We start from the raw sequence: 9,327 nt of genomic DNA, 5'->3' as shown, positions 1-9,327 counted from the left end.
GGTGCTGCAGGCTGCAGTAATGCTGCCTAGCAGCGCTACAGGGAAAGATCTCAGGAACAGTCAGGGCTGCGTCTTCTCTGGCTCGCCGCCTTCATTCTTCAGGCGCCAGCACTTCTCCACTGTTCCAACGGTGGACTTTCCTCTGTGATTAATTCATCTGCATAGAATATATTATAGCATTTAGTGCAGCACATTCTCCAAGGACCCTGCTTATTTTTCACTCAGCACAGTGATGACTTTCTTGTTCAGAGGATTTTGGAATAGAAGTGAAGCATTTCAATCTGCCCAAAGCATGTGTAGGATCTTCATGGTACGCTAGAGGGCTTCAGAAAGATTTACTGAAGCCCTTTAATGGAAAAACCTCTAAAAGGTGGATATGTAAGATGGTATACGCAGATGCAGTGTGAAACAGGCCTCTGGTACCAATTTGAAAGAGGACATTCTTTGAAGACTCTTCTTTGAAGGAGAAGAGATTCTCATATAAAATATTGCAGCACATAAGTATAATAGCACATATTGACCCAAAACACTAATACTGTACTTTCAGCACAGACGGACACAGGCCACATTCAAAAGCATGCTGACCTCTCCTTTGAGGTCAGAATCCTGCCTGGAGCTCAGAATTTGAGATGTCCCACTTGTATATGCATCCATAGCTACATTTATATAACACAGCAAAAATGAATGTATTCACTCCCATAAGGTGGGGAGGAAAGACTGTCACTCGGAGTGCAAAATTTCATTTTGTGACACAGCATATTTAAAGAAGAGAGCCTGTCCCCATGATGAAAAGTAGCTAACAGAGTAAGGCTTAGCAGTGCTTGGCCTTGCAGAAGAGTTTCTTGGACAGATGAGAGAGCACATCTAACAAATGTGCCCACCCTTCTTTCACCCTCTGTGTTCTTACCTCCTCCTTTGGCTACTCAGTAGACACTGACCATGTCTCATAAACTGTGTCAAATACACCAGATAAAAGTATTGTCTCTTTCTTAGCTGGTTTAAATTAGCTTCTTATACTAATTTAAAAAAACCTGATTTAACTAAGTTTCTTAAACTTTCTCTACATTAAGAATAACAGTGCTAGCTAGTGATTTCTTGGAACAGCGACAGGTACAACAACATCCATATGGAAATGCCATCAATCCCTGAGCAACACTAGAACTAGATTTCTATTCTTAGACATTTTGATTGTCCTCTTCTTCCAAGCCCTATGTTCACTACGGTTCTGGCTATTTTAATGGAGCTTTTATATTGACTCCCAAATCCATTTCTTTCAAAACTTAAACAGAGTGTTTCATTTGGAATGGCAGCAGCTGTGGTTCAGTTTCTCCAATAAAGCTCTGGGCACCAAAAGACTCAAAATGCAGGAAGAACACAAGCAGGATTGTTTTCTCAAATGGCTTGGCTGCAGCCATGCAAGGCTAAGGAATGCTGGTTACACATTTTCACAGGTCAGCCTTTCCTATAAGCAATTACAGATGTTAATGGATTTATTTATTTTAAATTCAACCTCCGCAAACCTGCAGAGGACTTTGCTGTGAGTCTTGGAATATTTCCTGAGAGAGAAATTGACATTTTCTGTAACCAGTTCATGAATTTATTTTTTTCAGACGGAATCTTGAAGTAGTTATCACTACAAATTGACCTTTTTTTTTTTTTTCCCTAAGTAGGAGGAGGCACACAGAGAATCTCACATCCTCCATGGCTTTAAATAACTCTCACAGACATATGCGTACACATGTCATATTATTTACGGTGACTTCCTGATGTTAAACTTTTGTTTGCAATTAATACTGAATGCCCCAGGCAGATCATGTGAGATGCATAAGCAATGCAAACCTAAGGATTAATCTATCTTACTCCTCCATCTACAGACATGTAGTGAGGCGTAGGCACAGACCAGGATCCTCTAAATACATCTGATCATGCTGTCATTCATGTACCTTAAAGCCCCTTTGGCACCATCTTGTAGAGCTTGTCAAGTAACGGTTTTGCAAAATTATTTATTTCAATATAGAATTCAATTAATTTTGTAAGATTTTAGGACTCTACAAATCACACAAGCTGGTCAAATAAAATAAACAGCAGCACTTACCTATCCACTTAGATGTTCGGTCTATAGCCCAACTGAACCTTTTGATGTATATAATCAAAATAGCACAGAGCAGCAAGAACCTAGATGGTTCTTGAAGATGGAACCTAGAAATTGGGAGGAAAGGGTTAGATTTTAGTGTATTTTTACTAATTCCTCTTTTTGCTCAAGTTCCAAGCTTCAGAAGGTGGGAGAAGGTGACAGCAGATGCTCTAATGGTGCTAAGTTTAGCCACTTCCACAAGTACCTGTGTACTTAAATATGTGTGTGAATTCAAATATTACTCAGGATCTGCTCAGCCCAGCACTGCTCCCAGCAGTGAACAGCACTGCTCCTGCAGAAAACAAACAAACAAACAAACAACAAAACCCCCCAACGCAGCTCTTTGGAGGTCAGAATAGATCAGGCTAGATAAAGTCCTGAATAACACAACGCAATTCTAGAGCTGACCCTATTTTGAGCAGAAAGTTGGGACTTATGATACCATGAATAGTCTGCCCTTTCTTTTTCCATCTTGTTTCCTAATAACTTTCTTGAACCCAGAACCACAACTCTATGGCACACTCTCTCCTACTGAGACATAATGCAAGAGCTGCACAGTGCAGGTTCTCTGGCTTTGTGGAAGTGCCAATATAATATATAATACTGAGGAGAGAGAACAGGAGTTACTCAGTGAGCAGAGCACAAATATAAGTGTAGAAGACAAATTCCAAATCAGGTACTAACCTTTCTGCTCTAGTCTCTGTCAGTCTTCCTATGCAGACAAGGGTAACTGAAACAGATAGGGAAATACAAGCAATGACAAATTAACAAGCAAAAAATAACGGCTAAAAAAACAAAAAAGATTTTAAGAAGCAACTTTAGCAATGACCAGCATCATTCTCTACCAGACACTACCCACTTATGTTCCCTCATAACCCATCAGTGCATCATGTTCATGTTTCCTTTAAAGCAACCCCCCTCACTAGTACCTCGTACATAAGGCAAAACATTTTATATCTAGTAAAATTTTTATCACGTTCCAGAAATTAATTTTAAATTGGTACTTACATGACAAAAACTGCCCCTGTTTTTTAAGTGTTATAGAAACTAACCTCCTATTTTACAGAGCATCTTATTGAAAACAGGAAAAACTTCACATTATACCTCCTATGGAAGGATAAAGGGGAAGTAATCATAAAAATAAAAAGTAACGGTTGCTCAGGTGCAAATTTTCATGGCTTGTACGCAAACACAGTAACATACAAATCAGGAATCTATGCAGCGGGTGTTTCAAAATGAAAAATACAACTGAGAATTAAGCACTGTTTAAAAACATTTCAACTGATGCCCAAAATTCTACCATTCCACAACTAACGAACAGGACACCAGTTGTTAAATGCTAATCTGATTTTCAGAGGAGAAATATTCAGAGCAGGAATAAAAACAAATATGCAAAATAGCAACGTGATAACGAAATGGTGCAGTGCAGAACATAAAAAAAGGAACTGCATTAAAATGAGAATGTGGTAAAATTACACAAGATTTATTAGAGAATGTTCAAAAGGAGCTTTTGGTGTACATAAAACCCACAGAAAACTAACAACGCTATTAGATCGTTATTAAAACTACTTACTCAGAAATCAATGGTCTAATGGCATCTATCCCATAATGATGATGACATTAGTGTACTACAAGAGAAGCCCAAACACTATTAAAAACCACAGCTCCTGCAGGTCCCGATTTCTAGCAACGAGCTGCAACGCAACAGATGCTACGGGCGAACAGGCCGAGCGCTCTCTGGCCCGGCAGAGCCCCCGATCTCTCAGAATCCCCGTCCCCAGCGGCGACCTTTGAGCAGGACCGTTGGGGAAGCAAGAATCTTGCAGACCGAAACGGACGGCAACGCGAAATAAATGACTGATACGGGACTCGATGGATAACGAATTAACACGAATCCAAACAATTTTGTGAAGAACGAGGTCTCCCGGGCTAAGTCGGTATCTTTTTGGCGAGTTTTTTTTTTTTTTAAGTCACTTTAGAGGCGTGAACCACCGCGCAAGCGGCGCCGCCGTGACATCACGCCGCCGGCCCGGCCCTCCGCACAGAGCCGCGGCCCGCGGAGGGGATCGGGGGGCGCCGGTGCCGCCGCTCCCGCCCGGTCCTCGCCGCCCCCGGCCCGCCGCTGACCTCTCCGCCGCAGCCGCGGCTCCCTCCGCTCCTCGCACCCCGCCACAACACCGGGAAGGACCGCAGCGAAGCGCATGCACCGCGCGCCAACGGCCCGCGCTTGCCGCTGCTCGGGCGGTGCGCGCAGGCGCGTCCGAGCCGAGCGACGCAGGCGCAACACAGACTTCCTGACGCCACAGCGGTTGCCGTGGTGACGGGCCCCGCCCTGCGAACCGGGCCCAACGGCCGCCGCTCGCCATCGGCGCCCCCTGAGGGCCGCCCGCCCCGAGCGCGGGAAAATAAAATAAAAACGCTCAAATATGGAGTAAAACCCTAAAACACCGATCCGCTGGGCACACCGCTCACCCGCTCTCGGGCAAAAACAGCGCCAAAGCACGAAAACTTACAGCAGGGAGGGGCGCTTCTATTAAGAATTAAGGTCTTTGAAACATCCAATGCTAGAAACACATACATGTTGAGGAGATAAAGACAGAGCCTCTGCTTGCGAGCATCAAATATTTGCTTTTTCAGCTCTGTGGTTAAAACCCGCAGTGGTCATTTGCGGGCCACAAAGCTGCTGCTAAAGTCCATTAAATCCTCCTGCTCCAGGGATTTAACAAGCCCCTTCCTGCTTGCAATGAAGCTGGAAGGTGGACAGCTCCATCGCTCAGGCTTTCACAGAGCCCATCGGTCAAGCGACAGAGCATTACCTTTCATTTGTGCTTTCTGCTACCTGGAGTTGACAAGGAAGACGGATGTTGCCTTTCCACAGCATTTAGTTTGGGCTAAGATCACACGCTGCATTTTAATTTCAGACTGTGTTCAAAAGCAATTGAGTTAGTTGTGGCTAAAGGTCTAAAGGTTTGAAACTTGCAAAAACTGACACGAAAAACTCCTTTGTTTTTGTGTCTTTCAACACTTCTGCTGGTTTATTCAACTTCTTTCTTAAGTTGCTACACTTCATGGGAATTAGAAATGCTCTTAAGAAAATCCTGCAAGAACTTGCAAGCAAATATTGCACAAATATACCGAAAATACTCCAGTTAGGAGGTACTGAGACATTGCATCGGTTCCACAATTACTACTAAGCCAAGTCACAGTAATATTTTGCTGCACAGTACTATAAATGCCATTCTTGAGCACCAAATACTTAAAATAAAAACCCAAACTAAATGTTAGAGACACAGGAAACATAGTATAGGGAGAGAGCTAAATTATTCCAAACAATCTTACTTTTGCCTTCATATTCTCATCTGTGTTTCCAAATAGACAAAGCAAGACAGGGACTAAGCAAGAGACAAAACCCTTATATACAGCCCTTAAAAACTAACACATAAGGTAAAACCTTAGCTTTCTAGAAATGTCAGATCACATTCCTCACCTTCCAGCATAGCACTTGCTAGTACTGAGCCCCAAAGGCCAAGTTCTCTGGGATAGATGTTACTGGCTTAGGTGGCGAATCGCACTGAATTGTCCAATGAAAAACACTGACACTTAAAAGAGGAGGATCCCTCAAAAATGTGAAATGCATAACACGCACAGGAATCTGTTTTTTCATCCTCTGAATCATTTACAACTTGTCTTCAACTTCTATACGACAACCACCTTGAACCTTGCTGATCCATGTGAATACCTTGCAGCCTTTTTAAAATCTGCACTTAAAAACAACCAGCTGTATTGTAGTATTATTATATAAACAGACTCCAAAGCAAAGAGATTTAACAGTATCTGCTAGTATCTGTAGACGTTCATACTGGTAAACCTGTATCTATTTCACAGCACATTTCTATGCTTCTGACCATTGCTGCAATGCAACAAGGTCATCGTTGCTACAAAAGCCTCCATTTGCTATTTGCACCCAAGAATATTTGGAAGACGCTGCCACAGTAACAGGCATAGAGAGAGGAAGGAGCTTTCCCAAAATTATGCAGCTGATCAGAGGCAGGATATCAGATTCCCTGCGTAGGAGCTGATCTACAAGACTTTTGTTACTAAAACTCACTTTTTTGTCCCATTAGGGAAGTGGTCTGTGTCTGAGATGACCAGCCAGTCCCTGATCCATCATCTTTGCATTTGAAGAGCAGCTGCGACCGGTCCCAGCTATTGGAGTTTGCAGCCACTCGCTTAGGGCCTGCGATGTCACCTTCTGGGCACAAGAAGCTCCAGTTCCCCAAGAGTGGCGGTGACGGGAGCGCAGGGGCAGCAGTGGAAGGCACACGTGGTTCCTGCTAACCGGGGAGTGCAGATTCCCCTGGCTCAATGCAGGCAGCTGGGAGATAACAGCTCCCTACTGAACTTCAGCCGAACAGTAGAGCTAAAAATGGCTTGGAGCAATGACATGGGACTGAAATGATGTGCTATATTAATAGTACTGGGAAAGGTACAGAAAGGTAACATGGATGCCCAGGTTTGGAGCAGCCTCTGTATGAGAAATGATTTAACGGGGTGTTCCGCCCAAGAAAGGTTCATCTGATGGGAGATATCAGAGCTCTGTAAGAACACGCATGTCCTGCAGAGGGTGGGCAGCCATCTGCCCTGCGCTGTTTATTCCAAAACAAGAACCACGGGCATCCAGCGAACCAGTAGAAGGCAGCTTCAAAGCAGAGGATGTGGTTCCTCACAAAGCGCTGCAAGCTGCAGAATTCCTCAATGTAAGTTAGGCTGGATGCTAAAACACCCGCAGATGCAGACAGCAATAAAACACACAGCGGGTTATGAAATACCCCACACCGCGGCTGGCTCGGGAGTGCCCGAAGCCGCAGAAGACCCGGTTCGGACGGCGCGGGGGGCCCTTACCTGCACGGGCGCTGCTCAGGGGCGCCTGGAGCCGGCGGAGCCACCGCTCCTCGTCCTGCTCCATGTGGGAGATCATGTTCCGCCGCTGCCCGGAGCTCCTGCCGGGGGAAGGGAAAGGGGAGAGCAGAGCCCGGCCGCCCGCCCCGCCGGGGCGCCTGCGCCGGGGTCCAGAGAGCAGCGACGCGCGGCCTCGAGGCGACAGCCGCGCTGCCCGGGCCCGCGGGGCCGGCTCCGACCGTGTAGCGGCCGCCGCGAGGCCGGGCCGAGCCGGGCCGAGCCCGGCCGGGCCGCTACCCGCTCCGGGCTCGCCCACAGCCCGGCGGCGGAGCCACGTGACGGCGGCGGCCAATGGCAGGCGGCGGTCGCGGCCGCGGCCTGCGAGGACGACGTGAAATGGCGGCGGCGGCGGCGCTGCTGCCGGTGCTCGGCGCTGTCCGGGCGCGTTACGAGGCGCTTCTCGCCGTTCAGGGCCCGTTGCTGCCGAGTATGAACGGCGGGCAAGCTCGTTACCTGCAGCACGCGGCTCCCCCGTGGGGGAAGCGCCGCTGTCACGCGGGGGAGCCGCTTCTGAGCCTCGTGCAGGAGCAGGAGGAAGGTTCTTGGCCCTCGAGGTCCCCAGCGAAAGCAGAGGGGCAAAGCAGGAGAGCGGAGACCTGCCCTGGGAGGCCGCCAGGAGGGCTGCCGGCACCGGGGCCCAGGCGTCAGGGACACACGTCAGCCACCACCGCGGCTGGGGCGAGATGAAAGGGAAGAGCAACCGCACGCAAGGAGGTCGGAACGCACCGTGAACGCGTTACCTGTGTCCCCAGGAACCTCCGTGGGACCTGCGTGGCCAGGCCTCCCCCCGTCCTTCGTACGGCCACCATGGAGCTGAAGCGCACAGGTCACTGACCAAAGCCCACGGAATCCACCAGCATGGAGCTACCAAAGGCTCCAGGAGGCCCTTGGATGAGCACAAGGCTGTTCTTGTATTTAGCACTTCGGTACCTAAACTTTAGCACCGTAAACACAATAGTTGGGAGTTATTGGTCGGGTAGAAAGGGAGGGCACAACAGTCATCACCCTACTGATTTTGTAGGTAGGAAATGTGATAATGCACAAAACAACAGGCAGTAGCTGCAAAAGTTGCTCTACTAGTATCCATAGGCACTCACACAGATCACTTCGTTGTCACACACATTTGGAAGCAGTTTTTTTCCAAAGCTCATTTGGAGCTCATCAGGTGTGTCGGGGTAGGACAAGGGCTTTATGCATTGCCAATAACATATTGGCTACTTTTTAACGTAGGAAACAATTCAAATCTTAGTTGAAAAGGCTTTTTTCTTATAGAGACAAGGGATTTTCCAAGAGAGATATGACCCTGTGTTAGGAACATACAAAAACAGAGAAAAGTATACAGATGAAACTGATTGATAACATCATCACTGGCAGATGGGAACATCAATATTAGCTGGAAGAGACACCCTTGCGTACAGATTAATGGAGCAGGAGAATGAATAATGGCTTTCTGATAATTTGCAGCATGCAGGCTGCATTGTGACCTATCTGACATGCTGCAAGTCATTTTTCCTCTTTTGGGAGAATTGTTAGAATTAGGAAAACCATTTAATTTTGTCAACTGTAGCCACAAGAATACTGAGAGAAGCCTCTGCAAAATGTTATCTCCAACCCGAATGGCACAGTTGTTAAATTTTTGTTTTGTTTCATTAGGCAAAGTGTCCACTTGAAAGGCTTAAGGATGACAGAAATAAGAGGATATAGGCATTTTCGGTAACTGTTCTTTTTTAAATTTTTTTTTTCTTAGCATGCAACCAAGTTTCTTATGGTGCAGTCCTATTAGTTGAACGATTGTAATTTATATGCCCAAAGTGTAACACTGTATTTGCTGAAGGTCAAGATATAAGAAAGAATTGATTGCAAAAGTTTTGATGATAAATGTCTTGACTAGGAATACAGCAGAGAAGATGGAAAGGGGTCTTACTTATTTTCACATATTAAGACTGACAAGAGAGAAATATGTGATACATTATGGGAAACAGTATTTCCTAGAATGCCACTTAAGGCAAAACTTGGCCTTTTTCTGCAAGGAAGTCTTCCCCATCTCTCCTTCTGGCTGACCAAAACACCTTCCCCAGCCTTACCTGGAGTCTCTCCTACCTTGGTGCTCTCCATCTCAAACAAACCTGGTGATCTTCCTCTCTCCAGCCACTGCGCAGCAATCCCTTGTTCCAGCTCTCCTTGCTGCTGGGCCCCTGTGCCACGACTCACCTTGTCCTTCCGTCCTCTGCTGA

This window comes from Tinamus guttatus, unplaced genomic scaffold (assembly GCF_059628265.1).
Source record: "Tinamus guttatus ecotype Peru unplaced genomic scaffold, ASM5962826v1 Tinamus_guttatus_pri_ptg000930l, whole genome shotgun sequence".
Lineage (NCBI taxonomy): Eukaryota > Metazoa > Chordata > Aves > Tinamiformes > Tinamidae > Tinamus > Tinamus guttatus.
The sequence above is the reverse complement of the archived record's forward strand: the minus strand, read 5'-3'. Positions refer to the sequence as shown.